We start from the raw sequence: 21,389 nt of genomic DNA, 5'->3' as shown, positions 1-21,389 counted from the left end.
ACCCCACTCTACTCTGTATATAGATTCCAGGAGGTCTGATCCTGGATCCTAAGGAGCGAGGGGCATCTGAGGCACTGACAGGACCTTCAGGCGATGCTATTCATCACAAGTTGTAACAACAGTATGATAATAAGGAGAAGATAAATATTTTATGCATTTCACAAAAATTTATGAAGGACTGTATGTCAGGAAAAAAAATAAAAACTTGTCTTTAGGGCTAAAATTCTAGTGGGGCGGGCACATACTAAAACTAATAAGTGAAATATATAGCGTGTTTGTTAGGGACACTTTTCATAGAGAAAATAAAGAGAAAAAGAATGCAGAGGGCCAGGGGTAGGCAGAGGACTGAGATGGACCTGCAGTGCTTATAGGAAGTCCTCACTTCACTGAGGGCTAGTTATAGAAAACCTGAAGGAGATGGGATAATGAGTCACACAGCAACCTGGGGAAGAACCATCTAGAAGGTGGGAATAGCAACACAGGGGCCCTGAGATGAGAGGGTCCTTGGCATGCTAGCAGAAACAAAACAAAGCCCACAAAGCAGCTGTCACAGTCAAACCACAATAGATAAGGGCAAGTGTGTGGAGACAAAGCTAGAGAGTTGGTGTTATACACAAGGAAGTCCGTCAACGCTGAGTGGGATGGAAAGGGTCTGAGCAGAACATAATCGGTTGTCTGCAAAAGAAACACCCTGGCCACTTTATACACAGCTAAATGGAGTGGAGAACATGGGAGATCACTTAGTAGTCAACTGCAGTAATTGGGCAAGAGACGATGGCCGTGTGAATAAAGGGGTAATCGGATGCCTCAAAATAGGACTAGGTTTCTGTACACATTTCGAGGGGAAAGCCAACAAGCTTGACAGTCCTTGGTACTACTGTGGTAGCTACTCAGACTACCTTTAGAGAGTGTCCCCACATGGGCTCCAATCGTAATAACTTAGTCAGTGTTCAATTGCTGTGATGATCATCGCATGACCACAGCAACTCTTTTTTTATTAATAAAATTTGGGAGGCAGAGCCAGGCGGATCTCTGTGAGTTCGAGGCCAGCCTAGGCTACCAAGTGAGTTCCAGGAGAGGTGCAAAGCTACACAGAGAAACCCTGTCTCGAAAAACCAAAAAAAAAAAAAAAAAAAAAAAAATTTACTTATTCTACATGTTTTTCATATCATGTATCTTGATCTCATTCAATTCCTGTCCCTTTGCATATGCCCTCCGCCCCTGCATCCTCCTCAAGAAAACAAAATTCAAGAGAAAAAAATGAAGAAAATAAAATGAGAAAAAAAAATTTAAAAAGAAAAGAAAAAAAAGGGAAGGAATTAAAAATCTCATGGAAGCTGTAGTGTGACCCAACAAGTCACACTGTATATTCCTTGGTCCGTACATCTCTACTTGAAGTATTCATTGCAAGGAGTCATTGGTCTGGTTCGAGGCCTCTGGTCCCCACTCCACAATCAATGCTGGGCCCCACTAGGACTCTTCCTGGACATCCCACTGTTGCCCTGTGTTGTGCAGATCCTGCAGCTTTGGGTCTGTGGGTCAGGTCCCTTCATGTGCTCCAGCAGATCATACTTGGGGTGGATGTTGGGGAGGCCAAGAAATAATCCTGGGTCTGGGCCTGGGCAGCGGTAGCATTGGTCTGCCAGATGAGAAATGAGGACAGCTGTCCCTTGCTCATGATTTCAGGGGTGACTCACCCACACCTCTGCTAACAGGTTTAGATCTGTTATGCTGCCCTGGCAGGGTGCAGGACCTGCTCTCCCAAGTTGCTGGTGGGAGACCACAGCAACTCTTATAAAGGAAGGCATTTAACTGGGGCTTGCTTATAGTTTCAGAGGTTTAGTTCATTATCAGTATGGCAGGAAGCATGGTGGCATGCAGGCAGACATGGTGCTGGAGGAGCTTAGAGTTCTACATCTGGATCCACAGGCAGCAGGAAGAGAGAGAGAGCCACTGGGCCTGACTTGGGCTTCTGAAACCCCAAAGCCACTTTCAGTGACATACTCCTTCCAAGAAGGCCACACCTTCTAATCCTTCTCAAGTAGTGTCACTCCCTAATGACCAAGCATTCAAATACATGAGCTATGGGAGCCATTCTTATTCAAACCACCACACCTAGTAAACTGGGAACCCTTGGCATGTCTCTGGGGATAAGAGAAATACTGTCTCTGTGAGGAAGGCTTCCTGGCTGTTGCCAAGCATGAGGCAATATGACAGATTTCCCTTTCCATGAGAGAAGTCTGGGCCCACCTCTGAGTTGTGGAGAGCAAGGAGAAGGGGCATGGGGAGACAGGGAGGATTGGATGGGGGAAACGGTGGTTGGGTATGATCAAATACATTATATACATGTATGAAAAGAAGAATATATATGTGACTTTTTCCTTCATATATATATATATATATATATATATATACACACACATACATACATACATACATACACACACACACACACACACACACACACACACACACACACACACGAAGGAAAGATTCCAATTTCCCCAAATCAGATACTGCAGGTCCACAGTACAGAAAGGCACTAAGGCACTAAATGAGTTACTTTTTGTTGCTGTGATAAAATATCATGATTAGAAGCAGCTTAAGGAAGAGCAGGTTTAGCTTGGCTCACAGCTCTAGAGGAATAAGGATTCATCATGGCCCAGAAGGCAGAGCAGCAGGCAGGCACGTCGGCAGGAGCAGGAAGCCGGCTAATCTCATTTCATCCACATGCAGGAAGCAAAGAGAGAGGTGAGGAAGTGAGGGAAGGCTATAAACACCCAAGTCTGCCTCCAACGACACACTCCCTCCACCGAAGCTCCACCCCCTAAAGGTTCCATAACCTCCCCAAACAGCACCACCGCCCGAGGATCGAGTCGGGGAATGATGTTAACAGTTGACAAGGAAACCTCTGAGAGATGAAACAATGATTTAGCTATAAGTCTTCCCTCTTCTGTTAGGTTCTAGAAGGCATGAAGCCAGGGCCAGCTATGAGATGTGTCTCATAAGTTTTCTAGGGCTCTGGTTGCTGACCGGTGCCCACTGTTTGAGGCTGTCTGTTCGTGCCATTCTGTTGAGACTTGAATACCAACCATACCCTTGGGGGCTTTTCACATGGATGGCCTCCTCATCTGCTTCCTCCCATCTCTCTGCAGCTGAGAAAATCTCCCAGCAGTGACCAACATTGAGACGAATCCCTCTTTTGTTCTTATCCATTCAATGTGTTTATTTTTCAAGATTCCATTTGTGGAAAGCATTTAAACAGCGTCATTTAGAAGAAAACAAAAGTCACCAGATGGAAAAATAGAATAAGAACACACACACACACACACACACACACACACACACACACACACACACAAACTCCCCAAGCAATCTAGGCAGGGTAGCAGAATTATTGTCCTGCTGCTGTGGACTGTGCAGCTGCGTTAGACAGAAATGCTGTCTGCTTTGACAGCCTAGAATTTTCCAGAGAGAATGAACACAGGCCAGTGGAATTCTATGCTACAGTGCACTTTGGGAATCTTTGACAAACCTGTCTCTGGTGACAGTTCCTGCTACTACCAGAGGTATCGAATTGTGAAGCATGGGCAACTTTACCTTAGAACAGTGCTTTCAAGTCGGCTCCCAGCTTATCTGGGCAGGCCTGGTTCTCAAGAGGCCAATCAACACCCTTAGCCACTAACGGCAGTAAAGCCAGGATGATGAGGCGCCGATGTGGGGTGTGTGGTGGGGGGAGATGGTACTGCCCTGCTCTGAAGGAAATCAAGAAAACCAAACTGCTCCCCATCCCCCAAGCCCCCCACATATAGTAAACATACCAGTTTGTCCAAGTGAGGGGAAGAAACACTGTTATCAATTAGCCACAGGTTCAGGCAGAGCAACTTTCATTGACAAGTAAATGCCAACTACCATTTTCTTTTCTTTTTTTTTTTTTTGACATTTGTTCTCCAAAGGGCTAACACACACACACACACACACACACACACATACACACAAAAGACAGAGGCACAAGGTGCTCAAGTCAGGACTTCTTAATGCTACTTTTCCCTAGACTGATCTGTGCTGGACCCCGGGCCTCTATACACCATGTGTCTGGATATAATATGCTCAGAAAAAATGCAGGATGCTGATAACACTCATTGGAGAATATTGAGCCCTATATTCAGACCATACACCCCAACTCTTAGCCACTCTGTGATACTCAGTGATTCATTTAACTTCTGTAAACTAGATCTCTCCAGTTCTAAATGGCAGCTCCTGCCTCCCAGGAGTACCCTGAGAATAAACAACAGAATATAAATCAAGAGCTCCTGGCACACCATCAGCTCTATAAACGGCAGCATGGTAACCACTGTGGGGATGCGGCTGCAGCTTTTTAACACCAGGATGAGGACCTGGTGACAACAGCTGCTTCCAGGGGCTGCTAACAGTATTGTAACCAGGGGTCTCAAAACAGCGACGGCTGATAGATACCATGCTGGGACTTCACATCAAGGGACCAATCGCATCAAGGCAAAGAGAGGCATGGAGAACTCAGGGAGACGGTTAGGTCATCAGGGAGAAAGGTAATTGGCAGACAGATGTTTTAAAATTTTGAGGGCCTGGCTCACATGATTCTGGAGACTGAGAAGTCCTTTTATCTGCTGCTACAGGAGAGCTGGAGACTTGGGAAAGCTAGTGGTTCCGTTTAGTATGAGCTAGAGCCCTGTGAAGAAGGAGCTCTGATGGAGTACGTACCAGTCACAAGGCAGGGCAAGACCAATGTCTCAACTGTCAGCCAGGGATAGAATTCAACTTCTATACTCCCCCTGCTCTATACACCAGGTTGAATGATTGCCACCGACCTCAGGGAAGCCCATCTTTACTCAGTTCTAGAATTCTAATGATCATCTCACCCGGAAATAGTCTCACCCAGAACCCCCCAGTAGTGATTAAACAGTTATGTGGTCATCCCATGGCCCACATCAAGCCAAGACATAAAATTAACCACCGCAGAGATAAAAACCTGTTCACAGAGCACGCCACTCCTTGCCTCACACCACAGCCTCTGCACACGTGCCTCCATCTTCCTCCCTGGCTTTTTTTTCCCCATTATTTTCTGCTCAGAATGGTCTTTTCTCATTTCAGATCTGATTAAGTCCTACTCATACATGAAGCCTCAGTTTTAACAATTGCTCAAGAGGTGTCAGCGGCTACTTCTGAATGCTCCCATAGTGCTACACTCACACCTACCCTCTGCTGCTCTTATATCACACTGTGTATTACCTATCACTAGTATAACAAGGGCCCTGTGTGTGTCCACCTACAACATCCTGAAAACTTCTAGAAGTCTAATTCACTTCTGTATTCTAATATATTCTATATTCTAGATTTTAGATTCTACAAGAGTATCTAGCAGATAGAGGATATGCACCAAACGTGTTCTAGGTGAGAAAATGACTACTTAAATAAATGAATATATAATATACATTGCACAGTGGAACATTATTCCAATCAATGCATTTCATATTCTTAATCTATAAGTATTGATCTCAGGAAATATTTGAGGTTTCTTCTAATTTTCTATACCTAATGCTGGTTCTTAAATCACCAGACTCAGGAGCAAGGATTTCATATTACTTCATTTTATCTCACTCAACTAAATTGAGCTTTGACAGCTCTCCAGAATGGTGAGAAATTCAATTTCAGTTACATTTGGGGGTGTCAAAGCATAATCTTCAAAATTCTAAAAATATAATTTTATACAAATATATAAGGAGCATGTGTCAAAAGATTTACATAATTCATTAATGAGGGAAGGCAGAGTGAAAAAAGTTGGCTTAAAGGATGACACAAGAAAATGATAAATAGTTGGTCAGTGATTTAAAAGGAATAACGGAGTAGTTGTTAACTTAACTATAAAACGAACTATAGTTAGTGCTATGCCCAGAAGTTAAACCATCACTTTAGAGGCTACTAAAGAAATATTCATATTATAACTAGGTGAAAATTGTTTACTTTCTCTGAGGTTTGTATAAGTGTAGTGATTTGAATGAGAATGGCTCCTGTTTGAATGAAGAATGTTTGAATACTTGGTCCCTAGGTGATGGAACTATTTGGGAAGGATTGGGAGGTGTGGCTTCGTTGGAGGAGGTGTGTCACTGGGGGAAGGCTATGGGGTTTCAAAAGCCCAAGACAACCCTGGTTAACCCTTTCTGCCTCATGATGAAGATCAAGATGTAAGCTGCCAGCTACTGTTGCAGGACCATGGCTGCTTACCTGCTGCATGCTCCTCGCCATGATAGTCATGGCCTCTAACTCATCCTCTGAAGCTGTAAGAGCCAAATAAACTCTTCCTTTTGAAAGTTACCTTGGCTATGGTGTTTTGGCACAGCAATACAGAAGTAACTAAGATAACAAACTAACAGATAATTCTACAAATGGTCCAGTGAGCATATGAGAGTGCCCTTCTCCCAGAGAAAGGAAGCAGTCTGTTCTGGAAACAGTTCAACTAATGAAGAGGATAAAGTGAGAGCCATGGAGATTAATGTAAAACGCAGATCAAATTAAATTCTGGCGAAATGTGTGTATGTGGCAGGGGTGTGGTAAGGAACAAAGTGACCCAGTAAAGAGAAAAACAATAGATTGTAACAGGGACATTGGAGCCAATGCAGATGCAAAAGAGAAATAAAAGAGCTGCATTTTTTTCAGGCCTGAGCAGCTTCCTGAGAAGACTAACAAATTGTGTTGGTCAACTATCCAAGATGTGTCCTGCTAAAGTATAAACCGCAGAGTCCGCTCAAAGTTTGGGATGAGCACCTGGCTGCTCCCCTATTAGTGTCTCTACGAAGAGAACTGTCACATAGGAGAACACCACAAACTTCATTTTTACTAACAGTTTAGTAAAATCCCATTGTGTCTACTTGCCACATTTTCATCATCCACTCTTCTATGGATAGACAAAATGATGGAACTAGAAAGCATTCTGCTAAATGAGGTGATCCAGTTTCAGAAAAAAAACAAAAACAAAAACAAAAACAAAAACAAAATCTTGTACCCCTTCTCATATGCAGATATTATCTTTTAATGTCTGTCTGTGCATAAGTGTTTATAAGAATGGGACGAGACCATGAAACTAGATAGGAGAAGTCGGGGTAAGAGGTGTTGAGAAGTTGGGAAAAGTGTCACAGGTGACAAGAAAGTGGGAAAGTTGATATTTGGAGTGGGAGAGCATGAGGGAAGGTTCTGGTTTTATTAATCTTTTTTTTTAAGTTGAGCTTATAGCTACAATTTTTTCTTTTTGCTCTTTTTTTAAATAAATTTTTTTTATTAAGAGATTTTTCTATTCATTTTATATACCAACCACAGATTCCCCTGTCCTCCCTCCTCCCACCCCCCAGCATTCCCCCCAACCCACCACCCATTCCCACCTCCTCCAAGGCAAGGTCTCCCATGGGGAATCAGCAGAGCCTGGTACATTCAACTGAGGCAGGTCCAAACCCCTCCTTCCATAGCTACAATTTTTTTTTTTTTTTTTTTTTTTTTTTTTTGGTTTTTCGAGACAGGGTGTCTCTGTGTAGCTTTGCGCCTTTCCTGGAACTCACTTGGGAGTCCAGACTGGCCCCGAACTCACAGAGATCCGCCTGGCTCTGCCTCCCGAGTGCTGGGATTAAAGGCGTGTGCCACCACCGCCCGGCTACAATTTTTTTTAAACATAATTATTTATGAATTTTTTGGGAATTTCACATCATGTACCGAATCCCGCTCACCTTACAGTCCCTCCATCCACCCCTCACCCCTGCAGCATGCCTCCCAAAGGAACCCCCCTGAAAATTAAAAACAAAATGAAACAAACAAACAAACAAACAAAAACCCCTCGCTCCTCTGTCTTTCTAACACCTCTTCATTCATCCTAGTGGATTCGTGGGCCATGGTGCGTCACTTGGTGTACCCCTTTGTCCAATCAGCCCCACCCACAAAATGTTCATTGCCATGAGTCATTGGTCTGGCTCAAGGCCTCTGGCACACCTTCATCACTGGACCCTCACTAAAACTCCTCTCTGATATCCTTCTGTTGCCCCAAGTCATGGAGATCCTGTGGTTATTGTTCTGCAGGACCAGTCCCTTCGCACACTCCAGCAGGTCATAGATGGGGTGGATGTTAAGGTGGGCCACCTCAAGGCCCAGGATATGGGTCTGGGTGGTAGCTGAGCTGGTCGGTCTGGGCCACCGGGACCGCCTCCCTCAGGCAAGGGTCAGAGCCAGCTCTCCTAGCCCATGCCATTGAGGCCAGCTCTCCCATGCCCATCCCATGGGGGGTAGGACCAGCTCTGCTGCAGTGTCCAGCAAGGGGCAGGGCCAGCTGTCCTAGGGTCAGTGAGGAGGAGGGCTGGCTAAGCACAGCCCTTGGATTTCAACATGCGTGGTTCCTATGACCCCCTGTGGAAATGTGGGCCATGGACGTCATCACAGATCCCAGGTACAGCAGAACACTGACCCAAACATGGCCTTGGGCAGCAGCTCGAGCCCAGATGTCACCATGGCCCCAGTGGCAGCACAGGCCACCCAGATCAGGATGACCTGGTAGCAGCAAGGCCCTCGGACACCAACATGGTCTCAGGTGGTTGTCCAGACCCTGGTCATCTGCACAGTCCCTGGTGGCAACAGGAGCCATGGGCATCTACCCAGACCCTGGCTGCTGCTGGACCACAGACCCAGACATGGTCCATGGCAGCAGCCTGGTCCCAGATGACATGATGGCCCTGTGCGGCAGTAGAGGCCACCAAGATCGGCATGACCCCAGTGGTGGTACAGTCCTCAGACACCAACATGCCCATAGGTTGCAGCCCAGACCCTGGGCATCTGTGTGGCCTCTAGTGGTACCATGACCAAGAACATCAACATAGAACCTGGCTGTGTTAGGGCTAGGGACCCAGACATGGTCCTTAGTAGCAGATGGCTATAGTTTTTTGTTTGTTTGCTTTTGCAGTACTATGTAGATGTTTTCTTTAAAAATTATTTTGCATGCTTTTGTTATAATTCCAAAGTCATTCCATAGTTCAGAAGATCTATAACGGGCCAGTGTATTACTAGATGGACAGTATTGAAGTGAGTCTTTTCTTTGAGGAAAGAATGTGTAGACTGCAGTTGGGGGTTTTTCCTCATAGTCATGCCATTTTAAACCAGGAACAACGTGTGAGAAAGCTGGGTAAGCATGCTGCTTCCACCATGTGGATCCAGAGTAAGGGCTTAGAAATGTGGATGAAGCCACCTTAAAATGAGCTGAACTTACCTATCAGTCAACAAAGGAGAAAGTCAAGACATTGTTAATGCTATGCCCGGGAGGGAAGGATGGGCTGAGCCTGCATCCTGACAGAGACTCCTGAGGCATGGAAGTGTTTCCTCAGCGAGGCTAGAGAGGCTTCATTCACATTACTGTCCCCAGCTGATTCTCCATGAAAGAAACCTCCTTCTCTACAGAAAACCAAAAGAAACATCTGTCTCTAGTCCATCGCTCTAACCAAATGAAGACCTTCCCTATCCTTGGCTGGACCCGGACCCCGGGGCTGGAGCATGGTGCTAGTTAAATGAAGCAATCAAATTGGCTGTTTTCATAGAGTTAGATAACACACCAAGCTCCTGAAGAGTCCAGATGAGTCCTGTTAAAACCAGTGCCAACTGTGACACAAACCTATTTGTCTTCATTCATGATCTAGTACCAACTTCAACACTTTGGACACGTCACGTAACGTCTCTGAGGCTGCTCTGGTGCCACCTGTAAAATGCAGATAACACCACTCAGGGATGTAGCAGGCGTATTGAACAGACACAAAAGCAGTGTGGAGCACCAAGCACACTCACAAGTCGGGCAATACGTTGATGCTAGCCTTGAACAGTTTGTATTACTTTCTAAAAATAAAAAAGACTGCTAAGGAAAATTTATGAAAATTCATCTTTTAACTCATATAATTTTCATAAAAACTCTGGAAGTGTTAGCTTGTAAACAATGCCAGATACTCATTTTCTTTATAAATATCTATAATTGAAATCAGCTTTACAAAACAGAACAAATGCAAGTAAATTATATGCATGTGATTAATTACAATTTTTTGTCTTATTAACAAAGGCTTATGGTAATCTGAATTAGGAATGTATAGAGCATCCTTGAACTTTGTGATCTATTCCTTTGAGTTTAATTCCAAAAAACCTCAGGAACCACACTATTCCCACTTTAGAGAAACAGAGCAGAAAATGAGCCAAAACCAAGACTGGGGAATGCTTGTGCCCTAAAAAGCCATTAGTTATCAAAGAAATAGAAATTAAAACTACTAGAATGGCTAAAAAAAAGACCGAAAAGAACAGATACTTGTAAGACATGAAGCAGCTTGAGCTCCCATTCACTGCTGATGGGAATATGAAATTATATAACGATTTGTAAATGCTAGCGTGAAAAACAACAAAAACTTGAATACACACCTGCCCAAAGACCCAGAGCCCTTGGACCCAAGAGGAATAAGAATGCACACCACGGAAACACTAGCCCAGGATTTGTCCAAGCTTGGTTTCTGTTGCCGTGATAAAACACTAACCAAAAAACAAGGCGGGGGGTGGGGGGCATATTATTTCATCTTACAACTCCCAGGTCACAATCTATCAGCAAGGGAAGCCAAGGCAGGAACCTGGAAGCAGGAAGTGAAACAGTCTGCAGAGAACCACTCACTGCTCACTGGACTGGCTTTCTCCCAGGCTCACATTGGGCTTCCTTTCTTGTACAGCCCAGGCCCACCTGCCCAGGGATGATACCACCCACAGTATGCTGGAGCTTCTTCCTTCAATTGGTCAATTAGGAAAATACCCCACAAATGTGCCTGTTCTTATGGAAGCAAATCCTCAGATTCTCTCTGCCTCCCCCCGCCCCCCATATGACTAGATTTGCATCCGTGACAGGAATATTAATGACATCTTCTGTGCTGGATAAGCTTTATGTCAATTTGACACAAGTTAAAGTCATCTGAGAGGAGGGAACCTCCATTATGAAAGTGCCTCCACGGGGCCCAAGGTCAGATGCATGGATCTCCCTGGGAAGGGGAAATAGAAGAGATCTTGAGGGTGGATAAAGGGGGAGAGTACTGGAAGAGATGACTGGAAAGGGAGGGTATCATTTCCGGGTCAAGCAGAAACCTGGGGTAAGGGAAACTCTCAGGAATCTACAAGAATGACCCCAGCTAAGACTCCTGGCAATAGTGGAGAGGGTGCTGAACTGGCCTTCTCCTGTAGTCAGATTGGTGACTGCCCTAACTGTCATCATAGAGGAACTGATGGAAGCAGAGGCAGAGACCCACAGTCAGGAACTAAGACTCCTTCCTCCCCCCTCCCCCATCGCCCTGCCTGCCCTCCCTGCATCTCACTCTGTAGCCCAGGCTGGCCTCGAACTCACAGAGATCCACCTGGCTCTGACTCCTGAGTGCTGGGATTAACTGCCTGCGCCACCACCACCTGGCCCTTTTTCTCTTCTTAAAAAGAGAGAGAAGAAGGTTGGGAGGCAGAGGCTGGTGGGTCTTTGTGAGTTCGAGGCCAGCCTGGTCTACAGAGCGAGATCCAGGAAAGGCGCAAAGCTACACAGAGAAACCCTGTCTCGAAAAACCAAAAAAAAAAAAAAAAAAATCACACCTGCAAGGTCATTTGCTGCTGTGTTCTCCCTGAGTCAGAAAGCAGCCACTTTAACTCTCTTCCCTGCTTAGTAAAGGATCTCTCTGAAAACAGTGTTTGAGTGCTGTTCATGCCTAATCCAGTTTGGGGAGCCCCCTCTGTGCAGGGGGTTTTCTTCTGTCTATATGAGAACAATACTTTTCTGTGTGGGCGGTGTTCCCAGCAAATGTTAACTGTGATGAGTTCTTGACTACTACCTGGGGAGCAGCTTCATCAGACTCCAAATGAGTGCAGGGTCCAGGCTTACGTAGCCATTAGCGTTGCAGAGGAAGTAAATGAAATCAAATTATTCCTGGAGAGTTCAATTTTAAATTACCTACTCTAGATCATGACAGGGAAATGCAGAGTCCCTTGAAAGCAGGGATCCTTGGAAAAGCAGGGCTGAGCCTCCAGTAGACAGGGCACACAGCAATGTCCACCGTCCAGGACTGAACACGGCGGGCAGAAGCTGATGCGGAAGCAGGGTCTGTGTGTGAAGTATTAATTACACCTGGGAGGAACCTGCAGGAGCATCCTGGGATATTCACATATCCTTATTGTGAGCCAAACACCTCACTTTATCTCAACCTGACCCGTTAAAACCATCAATTCCCCTAACTCCCTGTGTTCATCAAGAACTATGTTTAGAGTGGTTTTTCTAATGTGAAAGTAATACATGTTTTGTTGTTGTTAATGAAAGAGAGTCTGTGTGTGTGGAACTAACTGGCCTGGAGCTTGCTTTGTAGAAGAGTGGCCTCGGCCGGGCGGTGGTGGCGCACGCCTTTAATCCCAGCACTCGGGAGGCAGAGCCAGGCGGATCTCTGTGAGTCCGAGGCCAGCCTGGGCTACCAAGTGAGTCCCAGGAAAGGCGCAAAGCTACACAGAGAAACCCTGTCTCGAAAAGCCAAAAAAAAAAAAAAAAGAAAAGAAAAGAGTGGCCTCACAATCACATTCCTCCTGCTTCACCTTTCCAAGTTCTGTTAGTATCGTGGTGTGCTACCATCCTCGGCTTTAAAAAAAAAGTACATTTTAAAGTTTTTGTTATCACATTCGTGTGTGTGTGTGTGTGTGTGTGTGTGTGTGTGTGTGTGTGTGTGCTACAGTGTCCATGTGGCAGTCAGTGGACAACTTGTGGGAGTTCTCTCCTTCCATTATGTCAAACTGAGGGATTGAACTTAGATTTGACAGGCTCAGCTTTGAGTACCTTTGCCCAATGAGCCTTAAGCAACACATGTACATATATAGGTAATAAGCAGGAAATATGGACCAAACCCAAGAATAATGTGAAAAGTATTAACATATTTTCTTCCAGCTTGGGCTACATAAGACCCCACCTCAAAAAAAAAAACCTTAAAAAAAAAAGACCACTTTTATACTTGGTGCTGTGTTTAAATGGCGTCGGAAAGCAATCAGGTCTATTGAACACTTCTAATGTGTATATCCTTTTACCCAGACATTCTCTTCTAAGAGTCTAGCCTATGGGAAACACACATTCAGGAACATTGTACAGAAATATTTGCTGTAACATTGATCCTGGTGTATGATTAGAGGCGTGCTCAGCATCTAGGAGCAGGGGAGCTATTGGATACAGTTCAGAGTACTCATGCTGCAGACAGAACTCCACAACCTCCATCAAGGGATGACACAGGGCTGTGTGGAATGTGGCTATTATGGGTGAAAACAGCATGCTGCAGAACATTATTCATAAATTCATATTTGGCTTATTTTTCCAGAATGAGATTAAAGTGTTTTGAACTAAATACACTTGATTTCGTAATCATCAATTACACAGTTAATTCTCATCAAAGTGGTTATGCCTGCGTGTTTGCGCTACCCCGGCACTGCGGGACCTGCTGGGACATTACTTGGACAGCCTTCCTTTAAACAGCCTGCTGTGTTGGACTTGATGACTTTGATGGCATAAGATCCTCTCTTTCTGTGGTTTGCTTCAATTTGGAAAAAACGGAAGCCCCACAGTGACAAAATGGTTATAACAACACTTAGTGATATTTTTATCTCCAAAAATTGCCAAGTGGCCATGTGCTAAGCTGCATCCAGCTCAAAAGGCAAATTTCAAAGAACATTAACAAGAGAAGCCAGTGCCGGTAATGTTCACAGTGCCCCAGAGACTCAGACGCTCTCCACAGTGTCCTCGTCATCAGCCTGACTTCCAGACAGCTCCATCCCACACATCTGCCATTAGAGACCTGCCAAACAGTCTCCCCCAGTCTATCTTGTTCATCGACTATAAGTTCATAGGAGTGGGGACCATATCTGTCAGTCACAGACTTTGGCAAATACTAAGTGCTCAATTAATTTGTTGGGTGAATGTGTGTGAGATCATGCTTGAGGACTAGGGATTAGACTAAGAAGTACTATTTGAGCCTTTATTCTTTTTCAATGACCTTGCTCTTGTGGTGGTATTGTGTTCCCCAAAATATTGTGTACCTTAATAAACTTATCTGGGGTCAGAGAACAGAACAGCCACAAGATACTTAGGCTAGAAAATGTTAGCACACGCCTTTAATTCTAACATTCCAGAGACAGAAATCCCTCTGGATCTCTGTTAGTTCAAGGCCGCATTGGAAACAGCCAGGCATGGTGACTCACGCCTTTAATCCCAGAAAACAGCCTTTAATCCCAGGGAGTGGTGGTAGAAAGCAGAAAGGTTTATAAGGCGTGAAGACCAGAAACTAGAAGCATTTGGCTGGTTAAGCGTTCAGACTTTTGAGCAGCAATTCAGCTGAGACCCATTCTGGATGAGGACTCAGAGGCCTCCCGTCTGAGGAGATAAGACCAGCTGAGGATCCGGCGAGGTGAGGTAGCTGTGGCTTATTCTGTCTCTCTGATCTACCAGCATTCACCCCAATAACTGGCCTCGGGTTTGATTTTACTAATAAGAATCTCTAAGATTCATGCTACATGCTCTAATCTAAGTTTTTTAAAAAAGAAAACTCATGGATTAAGCAACCACCATCTAAAAGCAGGACTGACCAGCCTTATGGCAAGCCTGCTACTGCCCAATGGAAGATGTGTTTTCAGGGAAATCACTCCTTCAACCAAGGAAACCGAGTACAAAGGCCCCAGTACCACCACCTGAGAAGTCTGACAGGGAGTGTTCAAATTACGGAGATGTTGAAGGAAAACTGCAGGGTCACAAATAAGAAAAGAAAAACCATCCAGGACATAATAAGTAGCTAGCAGTAACCAGTTACCAAAATCGTATTGAAAGTTGCAATTGCTTATTGATACCAGCAATAGAGGCTGCTTTTAAAAGAAATTTCAAGCAAGTAAAAGCAAGTTATTTGTAAATGTTTTAAAAAGCAGTTTCTACCATACTTTTCTATATTTGTTCCTTATTTCCTTTTATATGCTATTTATCATGACTTGAGGTTGTTCTAATTATTTGTCTGCCTATGTTTTTCCTTTCTCTCTCATAGACTAACATCCATAGAAGAGGAGAACATATCTGTCAGTCACACTCTCTGTCAAATAATTGGTACTCAGTTAATTTGCTGGATGAATGTGTAGATGGATTAAAAGCATTATAAGGATCCACTTAAGATCTCAGACCAGCTAACTGTGAAACAAAAATAGAATGGAAACTCATTAGAGATCAAAAAACCCTGCAGGTCATAAAAGAAATTTATGCCAGAAAGGATAGAGCATGCTAATGCCTTTTAATGGTTCCTTCAGAAAGAAAAATTGCAAATTAATATCTTAATTTGCCTGATTAAGTCAATCCCTCAAATCTATAAAATGTTATGAGCAAATAGATGCATGAGTCATGGAGGTTCTCTAGCCCATAAGGTAGGTTGAGTGTATGCAAAGAGCACAGGGTGCTGGGAACATTAGTCTCACTGTGGATTCTTGTTTGGGGGAGCATGTGTGGTCCTGAGTCAAACAAACCATGCATAAACACTTATCTGAGGCTGAACCACTAGTGTGAAGTATATCACGTACAAGTTGTTCATTTGGGTGGTATATGCTTTAAGCAAGTCCTCACTGGAGACACATGAGCTTTGGGTGGGGTGGGGTGGAGTTTGCAATTTGCTTTAGAATAATCAGGGTCCAGGCTGGCTAGCATAACAAATAAAACAAGGCTGATGGTGAACTGCTGGCCCCTGGAACTAAGATTGGGTATGTGGTCCTTCACTAGTGTTCCGCCTCCAATGCTGTATAGTTAAAGTTTTTATAATCAAAAGCTAAAAACAAAAATAAGCCAGTATGTATATATAGGTTAGGTTATCAGTACCTGAACGATGGAGTAAGTTTCTAAACTTCTCTCTGCTCTGCTTCATCTGAGATGATAATTCTTACCTTACACGTTGCCGGAAGGATTAATGAAATGCAGATGTGAGACTTAGAACGGTGATTGGCATACAGTGAGAGCTCATGAATATTATCAGAGAGGGAGACACATAGGTAAAAGTCTGGACACATCTTAGCCAAAACATTAGTTCAGGTGAAGGAATTATATGTGATATTAATGTCTTTTTGTTTCACTCTATTTTCTAATATTTAAAAATGTGAATGTGCATTGCTTGTATAATAAAAGTTAAGCGGAATATTGCCTCAGGCCCTTTTACAAAGTGCAATCATCTAGCTAGTGAACGTTTGGTGACCAGGAAATGAATTATTTAGGGGGGGGACTAACTAGAGTTAAGGGAAGAACAGAATACAGAAGGGTGGTGTGGCCAGGGACGGAGGAGACAAGGCTGGGCGGTGAGGGCAAACCCTCTGGGCACTGCTGCCCTGCACAGATATCCTGTCAATTTGCTGGTTTTCTTCCCACCACGGGTATCAGTCCTTACCTGGGCTCTTGACCGATGTCTTCTCGAGGCAACTACTTTTTCCGACAGTTTTACCTGCCACAGTCCAAAGGTAAGCCCCAAACCCGCATCTCCAGTCCTCACATCTATCTGTGCTTTCTCCCAGCTGCCTGGAGTGTGGGTTGAACTTGGCATACCCACTGTTACCTGAAGTTACTTTACCCACAGCGGTATGCATCCTTTTTCTCCCCCACAGTGAAACAACAGCTCTTCCCATCCCTTGGCCTCCATTCTCCAGCATAAAATCCTCATGTCTCCACCCTAGAAATCAGTTATATTAAGCAATATCTACACTGTAATCTCTCAGGTGGCAGGCAAATGCGAGTTCAGTCAAAGAACATTCCAGGCAGGAAGGCTGGCATGAGCATTTGACCCCGAATGCTCTTTGACTAAACTTGTATTCACCCTTTAATGCCCAATCTTTGTGACATTTTTTCCAAGGCCTCAGCTTATAACCTATTGCCTTATAAAAGATAGCTACTTATTAAAAAAAAAGCTACTGTCCTTCAGCATTTACTATCCTTTCCCTACAATAATAGAATCTCTAAATGTCAGCCCGAGAAGTGATATCCCAGAATAAAGAATACATTTCCCAGCTGGGCGGTGGTGGTGCATGCCTTTAATCCCAGCACTCGAGAGGCAGAGCCAGGCGGATCTCTATGAGTTCGAGGCCAACCTGGGCTACCAAGTGAGTTCCAGGAAAGGCGCAAAGCTACACAGAGAAACCCTGTCTCAAAAAAAAAACCAAAAAAAAAAAAAAAAAGAATACATTTCCCAGTCTCCCTTACATTGCTTGTGACTATGTGAACAAGATATCTAGGGAAGAACTTGAAGGGAGGGGTTATGAGCAGCTCTCCCCTCTGTCCGTCCTGCTGATTCGAGCAGAGTTATAGCAGTAAGCCACGTAGGTTCAAGCAGATGAGGACAACTGGCACCAGAAAGGAAAGGATGCTATGGCAAACCTGGGTGCCTCGCTCTTGTTTGTTAAGTAAAGATAACAAGATGTTTGATTTCAGCTACCCTTGTTCTGTGTCTCTGTAACACACAGCTATACCCATTTCTTAAACTATGTACTTGCCTATGTCCAATCCACACTTCACGTCTGCATTCTTGAAGGGGTTACACGTGCAAGTAGAATCTCTGAATGATAAGATGAAGAACATGAAGCATGTGCTATAATTCAAGATATAATATCACAAAACTGTCAAAAACTCTCAAAGCTTATCCATGGTTCTCAACCTTCCTAACACTGAGACCCTTTAATACAGTTCCTCATGTTGTGGGGAGCCCCAACCATAAAATTATTTTGTTGCTACTTCACAACTGTAATTTTGACACTGTTATGAATCATAATGTAGATATCTAATATGCAGAATATCTGAAATGTGACCCCTGTGGGCCACTGGCTTAGATTCATGAAACTATGATCAAAATAGGATAAATTCAAAGAAAACTACAATTATCAAATCAAAATAAGACTGATGAAAATCCAAAGATAAGATCTTAATGGCAAAAAAAAAGAAAGAAAGAAAGAAAACTTGCTTATTTGCCCAGTGCTTGGAAATAGAGCAACCCCCAAAGAAATATTTCTTAAATGCACAAACAATGGCTCATCGGAAGTTTGGTGGAGTAAGACTGCTTTGTCGCCCAGGCTGCTGTGGTAGACAGTGCTGACATGGGCACCAGGAGGCCCGAGTTCTAAATTCAACCTATCTTAATTAGCAGTAAAATTAGACTACTGACATCTCCCTCCAGGCCACTCTGTCCTTGCTACAAAATGAAGGCACCAGACTTTGCCCTCAAAGATGGCAGAGTAGTTTATTGAAGACCAACCTCACAGACACCTGAAAATGCTAGACAAGATTACAAAGCCATCAAAAACACTAAGTTAAAAGGCAGTGGAGAGATGCATGCAGCTAACACCGAGGAGACGAAGTCTCAGAGAGAAGGGAGCATGCTGGTGCGCACTGGGTATTCTGTGGGCACCTTCCTCCACAATATAGTTGCTGATCTGAGTAGACAGGAAGCCGAGGAGAACATGGGACCAACAGTCCAGCAGCTAAACTTGGCTTTCAGCAACTTCACAGGTGCTGAGGGAAAGCTAAGTGGGTGTTCTTAAGTATTTTCCTTGCCCTGGAAGCAATAAAGGTATATTTTATGTACACTCTAAGAAGCTAGGGATGGGCATTGGTAACCTCTGAGATAATCACTAAAAGAAAAGCAAAATAATGTGTAATTAACCAGCTGGCAGAGAAGGAATGGAAAAAAAACCACTTGATTTATCCATAATCCATAGAAACAATACAGATTTGTGGTTACCAGGGGCAGGGAAGAGGAGACTAGGAAGCAACTGCCCAAAGGGAAGTGGGGTACAGTGGCCTCTGTGTGTGATACCAGCATTCCAAAGACAGGCAGCAAGGCTGAGTTTGAGGCCAGCCTGGGCTACGTAGTGAGGCTTTATCTTAAAACACAAAGGGCTAGGGATGTAGCTCAGTGGTAGAGTGCTTACTCAGTCTGTGCAAGGCCCTGGGTTCCATTTTCAGTACACAAAAGTGGGCTGGATGTGAGATCTCCTTGTGGGATGATGAAAATGGCCTGGATTTAGACAGAGGTATTGGTCAGAAACACAGAGAAGGTACCAGACACCGTTGGGTTATTCATTTTTATTTTTATTTATTTATTTTTTTGGTTTTTCGAGACAGAGTTTCTCTGTGTAGCTTTGCGCCTGTCCTGGAACTCACTTAGTAGCCCAGGCTGGCCTCGAACTCACAGAGATCCGCCTGGCTCTGCCTCCCGAGTGCTGGGATTAAAGGCGTGCACCACCACCGCCCGGCGGGTTATTCATTTTTAAATGGTTCAATTTATGTTATATAAATTTCACTTCAATGAAGGTTAAAAATATAAAAAATAGTATTAGAGCTATCCAAAAGAATCAAGAAGAGAAAAGGGGAGAAGATGGCTGCGGCCGTAGAGCTGAGACCACTGAAAAGTCTCTGGGACTGAGGCCAGAGAGCAGCAAGTCCAGCGCTCAGAGCAAGCTACAGATTCCAGTTCTATAAACAATGGTCCATGTCTAAGGGTGTTGATTGCGATGGTGACCCATCCAGTCAAGCGAATGGATAAAGAACTCTCGCTGGGGGGTACTGCAGAAGAAGAGGCAACAGTTCAGCAGCAGTTAGAGTACAAAGTCTTTAGAACAGACGGATACTCCAGTAAAGACTATCCCCATACTCTGCCGAGGGATCTTAACTCCTATCTCGAAGATTAAGTCTACCTCGCAGGATGTAACTTTACCTTGGTGGATAGCCTACTGCACTACATACAGGCTCTATCACTTTATAGTTGGCCTGATGGTTCAAGAAAAGGCAAAATATCTCAATGTGTCTCACTGGTTTTGTCACATTCAGCCTTACCCAGACATCAGGCAACATCTGTCTAGTGTTGTCTTCATCAAGAACAGACTGGATGCTAACTCCCACTAGAAGCCCCTGCTGTGTGGCAGCAGGATTAGAAGAATAGTGGAAAATGTATTTTGGATCACAGAACTGATGTAAATGAATACGACATCATTGTTTCTTTGTTAATGTTCGTAGAATTTTTAAAGTGTAAACTCAAGTCTGAATGTTTTATTTGCCCCTTAGTTGAAGTTTTGCAGTTTTTTAATGTAAAAATTCAACTGTTATCCAAACAAATCATGATCACATTACAAATTATCTCATATTTATAGGTGAAATTTATTTAATAAAAGTTGCAAATCAGTGGTTCAATCTTTAGAAAAAAAGTCACCCTGCCAGTGGTCCACATCTGGTTATTTACCTTTTTTGTGTTTTTAAAATTCATTTTCCTCTTAGTTATTTGTGGTAGTTTATTAAAGCCTACGATAAATTATGTTGAGGATTCAGAAATGGAAGGTAGATATTTGTTCTCAAAATATTTATGTGACTAGTAAATGTAGTTTTTAAAAAAAGAAGAGAAAAAGGAATACAGAACAGGTGGAATAAAAAAATAGAAGAGAAAGTATGTGGGTAGAATTGAACTCATGTATCAGTAGTTTTATTGAATTTAAATGGCCCTAATACAACAATCAAAAAGGCAAAATTATCACAAAGTCCACGCTTATTAAAATAAGTTTCAATACTATCCATGTAAAGGAGGAAAATGACATGACATATAAATACAAACTCAAGGAAAGTGCTGGAGCTGAACCAGTGTCAGGCAAGTTAGACTCTGGGGCAAGAAGCATTTTCAGAGATAAAAAGGAAACACTATTTCAATAGAAGTTCAGCACACCAGGAACTCTAATAATTCTAAATCTGACTGCACCAAAAAAACACAATCCCACAAATGCAAAGCAAAACTTGACAGAATAAAGAGAAATAGACCCCAGAATCATGAAAGATTTAACAAATCTCTCCAATAATTCCTAGGTGAAGCAGTAAAAAAAAAAAACAAAAAAAAAACCCACTAAAAATATTTAAGATTTAAATGCAATGATGTATAATTAATTTATAAACTATGGACCTAAGAGAACATTGCATTCTGCAACTTTAGAATGCACATTATTTACCCCCCCCCTTTTCAAATCCTTCTATTCTAAAATTGGAATTCATGAAGACATAAAACTAGTCTCAACACAGTTCAAAGGGCTGAAGCCATGCAATAAACATGCTCTGACCATCATGGAACAGAGCTAGAATCAATTTTAAAAGAAGGCAAGTTCACGGATCTGTGGCATGCCATGGTGATTACAGTTGGTAGCACTGTATTGCATTCTTGAATGTCGTTAAAGGAGACTTTGCATTTCCATCTTCAACATCATTTTTATCACTAGAGAAATGCAAGTCAAACCCGCCCTGAGACCACACCTCACACAGTTGTGCAGTCAGG

The 21,389-nt window shown here is 43.4% G+C and overlaps 1 pseudogene; it reads left to right on the top strand.

Moving 5' to 3' along the window:
- Positions 1 to 19,457: 19,457 nt before the first annotated feature.
- On the top strand, positions 19,458 to 19,984 carry LOC128104207 (eukaryotic translation elongation factor 1 epsilon-1-like; annotated as a pseudogene).
- Positions 19,985 to 21,389: the final 1,405 nt, after the last annotated feature.

Source organism: Peromyscus californicus, unplaced genomic scaffold (genome assembly GCF_007827085.1).
Source record: "Peromyscus californicus insignis strain IS unplaced genomic scaffold, ASM782708v3 Scaffold_11__1_contigs__length_118956290, whole genome shotgun sequence".
Lineage (NCBI taxonomy): Eukaryota > Metazoa > Chordata > Mammalia > Rodentia > Cricetidae > Peromyscus > Peromyscus californicus.
Note: the sequence above shows the minus strand (reverse complement) of the source record. Positions and strands in the feature narration are given on the sequence as shown.